This window comes from Monodelphis domestica, chromosome 1 (genome assembly GCF_027887165.1).
Source record: "Monodelphis domestica isolate mMonDom1 chromosome 1, mMonDom1.pri, whole genome shotgun sequence".
Taxonomy (NCBI): Eukaryota; Metazoa; Chordata; class Mammalia; order Didelphimorphia; family Didelphidae; genus Monodelphis; species Monodelphis domestica.
In genome coordinates this window covers 118,504,373-118,516,980 of record NC_077227.1, presented here as the reverse complement: position 1 = coordinate 118,516,980, position 12,608 = coordinate 118,504,373, and the positions used below count along the sequence as shown (strand labels likewise).

The following is a 12,608-nucleotide window of genomic DNA, read 5'->3' as shown; positions in this document are numbered from 1 at the left end:
CTAATTTTTCCAAGATTTCATTCACATCTTTTACCTCTTTCTTATTTATTTTTTGATTTATCTAAATTTGATAGTGGTAGGTTTAGGTCTCCCACTAGTATAGTTTTACTATTTATTTCCTCCTTCAACTCCACTAGTTTCTCCTTTAGAAATCTGGATGCTATACCATTTGGTGCATACATGTTGATTACTGATATTTCCTCATTGCCTATTCTTTTATCAGGATATATTTACCTTGCCTATCCCTTTTAATCAGATGTATTTTTACTTTTGCTTTGTCAAATATCGTGATTGCAACTCCTGCTTTCTTTCTATCATTTGAGGCCCAATAGGTTTTGCTCCAACCTTTAATTCTAATTTTGTGAGTATCTACCCGCCTCAGGTGTGTTTCTTGTAACCAACATATGGTAGGATTTTGGATTCTAATCCACTCTCCTATGCTTTCGTTTTATGGGTGACTTCATCCCATTCACATTCAAAGTTATGATTGTCACTTCTGTATTCCCCAGCATTTTGATATCCTCTCCTAGTTCTGTCCTTTCTTCTTTTGCTATATCCTTTTAAACCAATGGTTTACTTTTAATGAATCCCCCTAATCCCCTCCCTTAATATGCTTCCCTTTCTGGTCTCTCTTTCTTCCCTTCTTGTTTTTTTAGGGTCTGTTGACTTCCCTCCCCCCTCGACTTCACTCCCTTTTTCTATTCCCTCCCTCCTACCCCCCTTAGTTTTCCCTTCTCACTTACCCTGTAGGATAAGATAGAATTCAAGACTCCAATGGATCTAGATGTTCTTCCCTCTCAGAATTGATTTCACTAAGAGTAAGGTTTAAATATTACCTATTAGCACTCACTTCCTCTCCTTCTTATGAGAGTATTCTTCCCCTCCCCTTCCCATGTATATCTTTATGTGATAAAGAGTATCCTATTTATTTTATTTCTTCAAGTATCTCATGGTGCCATCTTCGATTCCCCCCTCCCTTTTTCTTTTTTTGAATATCATCTTATAGCCCTTAATGCCCCAATCTCTTCCTGTGAATGATTCTTCTAATTACTATAAAAATGAATGCAATTTTTTGAGAGTTACAAATAACATTGTCCCCATATGTAAATATATATAATTTGATCTAATTGTAGTCCTTAAAGAGAGTTTGAATAAAACATTTTCCCCCTTTTCCCTCTATTTCTTATTTACCTTTTCACGTTTCACTTTCTCTCTGTGTTTGGATATCAGACTTTCCATTTAGTTCTGGTCTTTTCTTTACAAATACTTGGAAATCTTCTATTTTTTTTTTTGATGCCCATACTTTCCCCTGGAATTATATAGTCAGTATTCATGGATAGGTGATTCTTGGTTGAAGACCCAATTCTCTTGCCTTTCTGAATATCATGTTCCAGGCCTTGGGGTCATGGAAGCTGCCAGGTCTTGTGTGATCGTGATCCTGATTGGTACTCCTTGGTATCTGAATTGTCTCTTTTTGGCTTCTTGTAGAATTTTCTCCTTAGCTTGAAAGCTCTGGAATTTGGCAATTACATTCCTGGGAGTTGTCTTTTGAGGATTTAGTGTAGAGGGTGTTCTATAAACTCTTTCAATGTCTATTTTGCCCCCTTTTTCAAGAACATCAGGGAAGTTTTCTTTGATGATTTTAGTATGCTGTCAAGATTTCTGTTTATTTCTGGCTTTTCAGATAGACCAATGATTTTCAAATTGTCTCTTCATGATCTGTTTTCCTGATAAGTCATCTTGTCAGTGAGATATTTTATGTTTTCTTCTATTTTGTCAGTCTTTTGACTTTGCTTTATTAATTCTTGCTGTTTTGGAAGATCACTGTATTCCAGTTGCCTAATTCTAGTCTTTAAAGACTGGTTTTCCTTTTTAGTTTGGTCTATCCTGCTTTTCGTGGCTTCCAGCTGTTTCTCCAATTGGGAGTTCTTATCCTTTAAACTGTTATTTTTTTCTGAACTATTTCCCACTTTTCTTGCAAAAGGCTTCCATCTTTTTGATAAGCTCCAATTTAAATTCTTCAAGAGCTTATGTACAATTTCCAATTTTGGGGGAAGGTTTTGGCTTTGTTTGAATTTCCTCCTCCATTTCCTCTGTAGCCTGGGTTTTTCCTCTGTAAAAATTTTCCAGGGTCAATGCCTTCTTTTTTGTTTTTCTTGGAGGGTGGTTCCTGCTCCTGGGCACAATTTTCCATCACCGTGGAGGTTTTGCCTTCCCTTTTTAGTCAGAAATCTGAGTTAGATGGGTAGGCTCTCTATGTATGGAGTTAAGGAGCAAGGATTTTGCCTGAGGCAAGATTTTGAATCTTCAGAGCTTCCACTATTCGCTGCCATTCTCTGTGCCACCTTCCAGCGAGCACCCTCAGTCTGAACTCCCCAGCCCGCTGGGGTTTCAGGTGTAGCTGCTCTTAGGGGTAAGTCTTTGGTGATCTTAGTCAGTTCCCAAGGACCTAGCGGTGCCCCTTGCTTGCTCTAGAGGTGCCTCTCGCTCACTCACTGATTCTGGTGCATGCTGGCTCTGACTCTGGCTCCTTAGATGGGGTGGGGGAGGGTAGATCAGCTCATGTTTGGGTGGGAGATTTTTCATCCCCTTATAGTGTAGAATGTTCACCCCCTTATAGTGTGGAAATGTTCACCCCCTTATAGCGTGGAAATGCCCAAATCCCACATACCTTCAATGCTGCACCCTACTGTAGAGTGTGAATATTAAAAATTCTCAGACTCTACTTCAGAAGATTTGATTAAGCTAAACCCATTTTAAAACAATGAAGGGACTGTGGTCAGGAAGGTGGGAACTCTAACATTACTGCACCCATACTTAGGCATACTTTAGGGGAAGATAAAGTTTTAAACTCCTTACTGAACAATGAAAAGTACTCAACCCATACTTAAAGTGAAGCAAGAACCCTTAAGCTAGGTCTATTTTTAGATCTAATACAAAGGGGTGCTAAGTACCTATGAAGATCAAATTAATCAGGCAACTTGCAAAGGACAAGATTAGTCTACTCAGGTATGAATTACTCAAAAGTTTTAGTCTACTCAGGTGTGAATTAAGAATGGTCAGTCCTTTGGAAAACGTCTACTGTGATTGGTAGATGTGAAAACTTAGGGGAGGTGACATAGGAGAAAGTTCTTTTTAAAAAGGAGGTCAGAAGGCCTCTGAAAGTGAGTGCAGCTTTGGTAGCTGAGTTGGAGCTCGGACTAGTTAGAGGAGTTGGGTCTCTCTAAACACTAGAATTTTGCTTGGGACAAATCTTGTGGTGAGTGGATTAAAGACTGACGGGTCTCTCTTAAAACTCAGGCCTAGGCCAATGGCCTAGGCCTCTTTCCCATTATTTCCTCTTACTCTCTCTCTCCCTTTCCTTAATTCCTTATTTGTATTAATTAAAACCTCCATAAAAACCCAGCTGACTTGGGTATTTCATATTAGGGAATTTTTCCCATGGCGACCACTGTATTTTTAATATAAAATCAAGACACAAAAAATTATCTTTACAATTTTGGCAATTCAAATTCTTGAAACCATATTTTCACGGTCACAGTTTAAGGCAACCACTCTTTTAACTGTACAAGAGTCCCTTCATTCTTATGAATTTGGTTTTTTTGGTCTTTTGAGGAAGTCTATATCGGTGGGTGCTGAGGAGAGGAAGAGTCCCATGTCTAGACTGCCACCATGCTTACCCACTGTTGCTCTTGTTTTAATGAACAGGAAGTTTTTATTTTACTTTATTAATTCATTGTTGGTTGGTTACATTAAAATTTCCAAGTACCTCTCCCTCCTCCCTCTCCCTCCTTACATAAAAGAAGGCATCACTTTACCAAAAAAAATGTATATATAAATTGTCTATTCATGTTTCTATTTGACAGTTCTTTTTCTGGAGGTGGACATTCACAAGTGATTCTTCAAACATTAATTCTTTAGCTGGATATGTTCTCTTGGCTTTACTAATTTTGCTATTCATAATTTCATGTAGGTCTTTCCAAGATTTTTTTGAAATTAACCTACTCATCATTTTTTACAGAGCAGTAGAATTCCAACAAAATCATATGTCACAACTTGTTCAACCATTCCCCAACTGATGTACATCCCTCAATTTCTAGTTCTTTGACACCACAAAATAAGCTGCTATAAATATTTGGAACATACAAGTTTCTTTTCCTTTTCCCCTCATGTCCTTGGGAGACAGATCCAACACTTATATTACTGAGTCTAAGGGTATGCACAGTTTTTTAACTCTGGGCATAATTATGGATTGCTCTCCAAAAAAAGGATTGAGATCAATTCTCAGCTCCACCAACAGAGTATTAATGATCTCATTTTTCCCCATACCCTTTAATGTTTGTCATTTTAGCTAATCTGATCAGTAAGATGCCATCTAGCTGCGTTTATTTTGTCTTTTCCTTTTGAAACTTTATTTTAAAAAAGAAGAAGATTGGGTTATTTCAATCCACTATTTCTTGTTCTATTCATCTGGACAGTTTATTCTTTTCTAAATACTCATCCATTCCATTTTAGAGTATTTTAAAAAAGAAGATTGGGTTATTTCAGTCCATTATTTCTTGTTCTATTCATCTTGATAGTTTATTCTTTTCTAAATATTCATCCATTCCATTTTAGAGTATCAGGTTTTTTAAGCACAAAATTGAGAACTCAATTTTGTTTTATTTTTTTTATTTTAGTTTCTTTTATTTTATTTTAGTTTCTTTTGTTCTTCACTGGTTGTGAATTCACCTTTTTCATTTTTGATACCATTAACCTGGTTTTCTTTCATTTTTCAAAAACCAAATTAGCTAATTGTCTTCTTAAATATTTTATAGTTTTATCCATTAATTCAATGTGGGTTTTTGCTTTTTACTTTGTTAATCTCTTCTTTGATTTTCAGGATTTCTATTTTGGTATTTTAGTGGGGATTTATAATTTATCTGATTTCTAGTTTTTTAGTTGCACACTCAGTTCATTGATCTGTTTGTCCTTTCTTTTATTGATGAAAGTGTTCAGAAATACAAATTTCCTCTGAAGAACTGTTTTGTCTAGATGCCAAAAACTTTAGTTAAGTTATCCCATTTTTGTTGTTATCTTTAATAAAATTATTGATTGTTTCTGTGGAATTTTTAACCAACTCATTATTTAAGAATTAAATTAGTCTCATATTAATTTTTTCAATAGCCTTTTGTTGAGTATCCCTGTCTCCACAATAACTCTTTATGGTAAGATTCTTCTTCTTTTTTTTTTTTGCACATTTTTCCAGCCTACTTCCTAATTTTGTACTCTGTTAAAAACCCACCTCTAAGAACTTCTGGAAGGGATGTCTGAATGATGGATTATGTCCTCTTGAGTCATCCTTTTACTGCTTTACTCAGGAAATAATTTTTAGCCTGTTTCAGGACTTCAAGAACAGCTTAGGCTGGAAACATACAAGTACTCCCAAAGTTGGCTGATGGAGGGCAAAATCTTATTATTTAAGCTCTATAAGTTTACAACATAGGTTTGGCTTTGAGTATCACATCTATTCACTGGCCCTTAGTTGGAGTTCAGTAGACTTTTGCTTGACTCAGCCACCATTAGCCAGCTGGAAAGTTCTGCAGCTTCAGAGTGATAGATTGCAGGAGTTCCTTTGACTACAGATTCCTATTCTGGTTGTTCCTCTTCAGGCTAGAAGCTGGAACTGAGACCCCAATCTGCTCTTGGGATCAGAGCCTCACACTTATGGCTTACTTCTGAACCTGTTCCTCACTCTAGACACAGCCTGAGGCCCACAACTTTTCCTAATCCTGAAATGCTACCTAAGTTCAGTCCCTTCTTCACTCTACCTTGGATCTGTGAATTTAGAACTAGGTAGTGGCAGAGTTGCCAACTGACCTCTATTCCTATATTTTGCTGTAAGGTTGGCTTCTCTATGTAGGTCTCTTCTTGCCTTAGTACAACTACAGCAGGCATCCCCAAACTTTTTACACAGGGGGCCAGATCACTGCTCCTCAGACCATTGGAGGGCCAAACTATAAAAGCCTAACCCTAATCCTAACCCAGCAGTAGTATACATAGTATGGAATCCCCTCCCCCAGATCACCACTCACCATACTGATGTCTTTCATTGTACAGCCACATAATCCTTTGCATGGTGCCTTATCCTAAGGCGCCACGCAAAGGATTTTGTCCCTGGAAGTAGTACTGTACGTAAGTGACACCACACTTTGTGGGGCCACCACATACAGTGCTCCTCTCATTGATCACCCATGAAAAAGACGTGCCTTCCAGAAGTGTAGTGGGGGCCAGATACATGGCCTCAGGGGACCACATGTGGCCTGCAGGCCATAGTTGGGGACCCTTGAACTACAGTCTTCTTCTGTTTACCACTGTGCTCCACTGCTTTGTGCTCTTTGGCTGACCAATATCTCCAATATCTGAAGAACTCTCTAAGCTGACCTAGACTGGAAAATGACTGATTATTTCTTTTTCTTAAAATTTCTAATCAATGGCTCCTTATGGCCTCAAGGATCAAATATAAAACCCTATTTTTACCTTTTAAAGATCTTCCTAACATGGCACCCTCCTACCTCTAGTATTCTTATACTTTGACTCCTCATAAATTCTACAATACAGTGGCACTGGCCTCCTTAATGTCCCTAACACAATACAAATCTCCTGACTATTTTCATTATCTGCCCTTATGCATGGAATTCTCTCTCTTCATCTCCACCTCCTTGTTTCCACAGCTTCCTTCAAGCCCTAGCTAACATCTCATCTTCTACAAGAAGTCTTTCCTGATCCCCTTTAATAGTAATGTTTTGCCTCTGAGATTACTCTCAACTTTTCCTGTCTATATCTTATTTGTATATTTTAATTTGCATATTATCTCCCCAGGAGAATATAAATTTCTTGAGAACAGAGATTTTGCCTTTCTTTGTACTCCAAGGACTCAACACAATTCCTAGCACATTTGACTTGAACAGTCCAGCTGTTCTGAAAAATAATTATCCATACCAAAATTCAAAAATAGCATGTTGCAGTTGCTATTGAATGGTTTTCCTTAACTGTTTAAAGATACTTTATGGGAAGTTTGGGTATATATTGGCAAATGCCTTGTTACTTAAAATTAAAATGTACCAATAATTTTTATACTATCTACTTCATCTCCAGAGAGTTTTTACTATAACTTAGTAAAGTGAGCTCTGACATCCAGACAACTAGAATTTAGCTAATTAACAATCTGAAACGCCTTTAAAGGTATCAAATGGGGAAAACATTTCTTTTACTACTTAAAGCTCTAGTTAACATATAGTTTTAATCTACCTTCAGGAAGTAGATTGTGCAATCTTATCATTTTATGTAATTTTCTTTCCCCTATTATTACTTTACTGAGAGGAAATAAAATATAGTGGCTAGAGAGCCAACTTCAGAGTCAGAAAGACTTGGATTCAAGTTCTACCTTTAACATCTTCTGTAGAAGCAGCTAGATGCCACAGTGGATAGAGTGCTAGGTCTGGAATCTGGAGGCCCTGGGTTCAAATATGGCTTCAGACTAATACTGATTGCCTAGTCCTTGTTATCCTTCGGTCTTAGAATTCATACTAAGACAAAAGTTAAGGATTTAAAAAAAAAAAAAACAAATTAAAAATACAACACTGTATGACCCAGAGCAAAGTCACTTACCATCTTCATAGCTCTTGCAGCTCTCTCAGAAAGTAACAGTGGCTTATCTGCACTGGTAGAAGAAATTTCCTCTCCAGTGGTTTCCTGTTCTAATGAAATCTCACATTTGAACCAAAATAAAAATATTACATCACATTAGGAGGAAAGAGATAAGATGTCTTCAAATTAAGAGCACCTACTTCCTAGGGTTATTGTGAAGATAAAATGAGATATTTCTAAAGTACTTTCAAAACATCAAAATACTATATAAATACTAGCTGTTACTACTATTATTCTTGTTATTGAAAACATTGTCCCCATTGTGCCAGTCATTTGACTTTTGGAGTAATTATAGTTGTTACTTAGATATATTCTAGTTGACTGATCAGTTTAGAAATTTAGACTGCTTTCTTCAAGGCCTGGAACTAGGGAACATCAAAGTTCAGGGTGGGAATATGCTGCTTTGTTCATTCACATTCAATGAAACTGCAATAATTAAAAACCCTCTACTTTGAAAATAAGATATATTCCACATTTCCAAAGAAAATATCAGTTCAAACTTTGAGGGAGCTAATGCCTATGTTGGGAACATGCTCTATGGAACAACAGTCAAAGCAATCTTCCTTCCTGGAAGTGACATCCAGGTAATAATGCTAAATGATTTTGATTTGCTCCATATCTTTGAAAATAATGGTTTTAGAAATAATCTATCCTATAACAAGTATCTCCAACTCAACTTATCCAAAACAAAACTCATGTCACTATCTTCCTTTCTTCCAAAGCACTTTATTTCTATTAAGGACACCACTATACTTCCAGTTTACAACCTCAGTGTCAACCTTGATTCTTTAATCTTAACCCACACATTCATTCAATTGCCTAATATTACCACTTCTGATGCCACATCTCTCAATATCCATTCCTTCTGGTTATTCATTTGGCTGCTGTCCTAGTCAGCACTTCATTACCTCTTTTACCTAGAACATCAGCCACACAACTAACCTCCCTGTATCCAGGGAATTCCACTTGGACGAGCAGGAGGTGAACTACAAGCCTTCCTGTGAGATGAAGGAACAAAGAATTCTTATTATTTAACTTGCTACTGCATCCTAAAATCTTCAGAGTTTTGCCATTTATCCTGCCACTGGGTTCTACAAATCCCTGGGTCATACCATTTGCCATTCCCCCTCTCCCCCACATACACACCCCACTGGAACCTTAAGAACCTTTCTCACTGTGCTGAAGCTGAACTTTTAACTCTTATGTATACTCTCCTACTTAGAGGGTGCACTTTTTGAGAACAGGGGCTGACATTTTTTCTATTTATATCCCTAGCTCTTAGCACAGTGTTTGTCATACAGTGGGCACTTTAAAAATGTCTTTTCATTGACCCATTCATTCCAAGTTTCCATCCCTCCAATTCATATTCCACATAACTGAAAAAGTTATTTTTCTTAAGGATAGGTCTGACCAGGTCACTTACTCAATAAATCCCTTACACAATAAATTCCAAAGGCTTCCTATCACCTCTAGGATCAAATACAAATTCCTCTATTCAAAGCTAAGTACAAACTGACCCAACTTACTTTCCCAGTCTTATTACATATTACTCCTTTTCATCTATCTATTCAATAGTCCAGCCATTTGTTCCTAAGAAATCTGTCATGCTCTATGCCTGGAATGTACTCTTTCCTCACTTGTGTCTTTGATTCCTAATTTTCTACAAGATTCAATTATCGGGACACCTAGATAGCTCAGTGGATTGAGAGTCAGGCCTAGAAATTGGAGGTCCTGGGTTCAAATCAGACCTCTGACACTTCCTAGGTGTGTGACCCTGGACAAGTCATTTAATCCTCATTGCCTAGTCCTTACCACTCTTCTGCCTTGGAACCAATATATAACATTGATTCTACAGCAGAAGGTAAAGGTTTAAAAAAGAAAAAGGGGGAAAAAAACTTCAGGTGTCATACCACTTTATAAATAAGGGCTTTCCTAATCTTTATCCCCAACTCCTGGATCCTTCTACCTTAAAATGACCTTGAATCTACATATCTGATATTAAATCATATATATATTTAGAGCACTTCCAGTACTGTTTTATGTGGAGTTTTTTGCTAATGGGTTTTTTTTCCCCATTTGAAAATAAGTTCCTTAAAGCAAAGACTAACTTTTTTTTTTGCTTGTATTCATATTATATTCCCAAAGTGTAGCATAGTGCAAAAAAAAATGCTTTATCTAATCCACTGCTCAATAACTTGACCCAATCTACTTGCTTTAATTTCTCAGATTCATACGAATTATTTGGCCCTGATGGGTGCAGCTAAGTGGCACAGGGGATGATAAAGTACTCGGGCCTTAAGTCAAGAAGACAACTTTCTGAGTTCAAATCTGGCCTCAGACTCTTACTAGCTGTCTGACCCTGGGCAAGTCACTTTACCCTGTTGGCCTCAGTTTCCTCATCTGTAAAATGAGCTGGAGAAGGAAATGGCAAACCACTCAATTATCAATGCCAAGAAGACCCCAAATGAGGTCACAGAGTCAGATATGACACTCCAGGACTGAACAACAACTTGGCCTGGATATAGATTTTTTTATTGAAAGGTCACAGGGTTGACTACCTTCTCCCCTGAAACAAGCTCCTCCTATCCAGAAGAGACTAAGAAAGATACAATATGGTACCTTCTTACTTAAAACCTGCTGAGCCTTGTGGTCTTATACATTTTATCTTTATAAAAGGCCACACCAAATTACACTAGCAACTACCTAACAACTTCCAAACTCTGATATGCAAATATACTAAAAACAATATATATTATTCAAGTCTATTTCATTTCAATACTCACTAAAACAAACAAACACACACACAAAACAATAAGGGAAACTAGGGTTGGTCAGAAAAGAAATAAAACCCTTCATTGTTTTTCTCTATAGAGGTGGCAAAGCATTTCACTGCCTTTAACACAAGTTCTTTTATGACTTTTGTTTACTTTAAAAAAAAAGGAAAGAAAAGGAAAAGTGTACATACTAAAAAAGATTCAAAGTGGATTTTTTTTAGTTATGGATTGCAAACTTTCTAAAACTCAGTAGTGATAAGAATGTGGAAATGACTAAACTTTTATTCTCACTGAGTATAGAATCTGAGGCTAAATCCTCCTAATCTGTGACCTTGACTACAGGCACTATCATATCTAATAAATAAGTTTCTTCTGTTAAAAAGAAAATAACGTGGACAGTTAACAGTAACCACAAACACACTTATTCCTAGAGTCTTTCCCTCCTTTCATCACCGGAATATAACCAAACAGTGTTAATGAATAAATATTATAAATAAATAAATATTTATTTATTTACATATATAAATATGTATATAAATAAATAAATGATTCTAGACACACCTATCCACACAAACTAGGGTGGAAAGATAAAGGACCCATCAACTGGCTGGAATATCTTCATGAACACATGAACACACACACACACACACACACACACACACACACACACATGCACTTCCCCCCCCCCCCAAGGAATGAAATTGGAATTCAAGTTCGTTCTCCCTCATTTATTAGCAATGTGATCTTGGGGATTAATAATAATATAAAGTCACATTTGTATAGTGTTCTAAGCCTGGGGACTACACAGGTACTGGATTCACAAAATATTTTTAAATAATCATAAGGTTTCCAGTATACCAGATACTTTTACTGAGGATTTATAGGATTATATATAATATGCCATAAATTTTTTCTATGCTGTACCAGTAGTAATCCCCACCCTAATTAGATACATCACAAATGCACTGAAGAATTTAAGGTTTATTGAGAGATTTCCTGACGAGAAAATTTCCCCCCTTTTACATACTGGGAAAGCTTTTTTTTTTAATTCAAACATATTTTTTTCCCAATTACATTAAATAATAATACACATTTTCTGAAACTATAAGATCCCAATTGTATCCCTTCCTTCTTTCCCTCCCTCCTCTCAGAGATGGTAAGCAATTTGATCTTACTAATATATGTATTATCATGCAAAACATATTTCCATATTGGTCACTGTTATAAGAGAATACTCATATAAAACCAAAACCCCAAAATAAAGTAATAAATAAGCTAATATGAAAAATGGAATGCTTTTAATATACATCCAACTCCAACAGTTATTTCTCTGGAAGTGGATAGCATTCTTTGTCATAAGTCCTTCAGAACTGACAAACTTTTGAAGCAAGTTTTATTACCACAATTTCAATGGAGGAAATAAAAGTTATTTGCCCAAAGGTCACTTTGCTAGTGAATGTCTGAGTCAAGACTCAGACCCTGACATTTTGACTTCAATCAGTCGACAAACATTTATTAACATAGTATGTTGTATTGATATACTAATTATATAATTATTGGATACTGGTATATATTATATGGTTAATTATAAATTTAAAATATTTTGTTATATGAATATGATTTACTAAACACTGAGATGTTCAAGACCTTTTACTTACATAATATATAGTGTGTATATATATACACACACACACACACACAATCTTGGACTCTCTTAGTTATATAACCTCTGGGTCTCAGTTTCCTTATTTATATAATACAACTTACACTACTATAGATTTTAACTGGAAATTTTTTCACCTGAGGTAAAAACTGGGGTTAGGAGGTGCCATCGTGAAACCACAGGTTTCAGCTGACTCTTGTCACCTGAGGAATTAAGAGAGAAAGGTAGGTCCAAGAAGAGTTTGCCATAGTGACAAGATCCTAAGAATTGAGCTGTGACAGGTCAGGAAAGGTCAACATGGTGAGGTACAAGTATAAGTGCTTGTAGAAGAAGTACATGTCAATGTTCTAGAGCAAAGCCCTGTTTTATCTTAGCTAGTAATTTATGGCTTTGCTATCTACAGGTTGCTATGGTGAGGATGAGATTTGCAAATAAGTATATATATATATATTTGTATTTAACCATAAAGTGAAACATAAATA

General features: G+C 36.3%; 1 protein-coding gene across 14 annotated transcripts in view; it reads right to left on the bottom strand.

Annotated features, from left to right (window-relative positions):
- SH3GL3 (SH3 domain containing GRB2 like 3, endophilin A3) overlaps positions 1 to 12,608 on the bottom strand; it is a 162,026-nt gene that overhangs the window by 129,936 nt on the left and 19,482 nt on the right. For 2 of the 14 annotated variants that reach the window (XM_056805824.1, XM_056805858.1), the window contains exon 4: positions 12,264 to 12,329. The exons of the other annotated variants lie outside the window; for them this stretch is intronic. The gene's annotated coding sequence lies outside the window, so the exon portion shown is untranslated. The remainder of the gene's footprint in view (positions 1 to 12,263; positions 12,330 to 12,608) is intronic. 14 annotated transcript variants of the gene reach the window in all.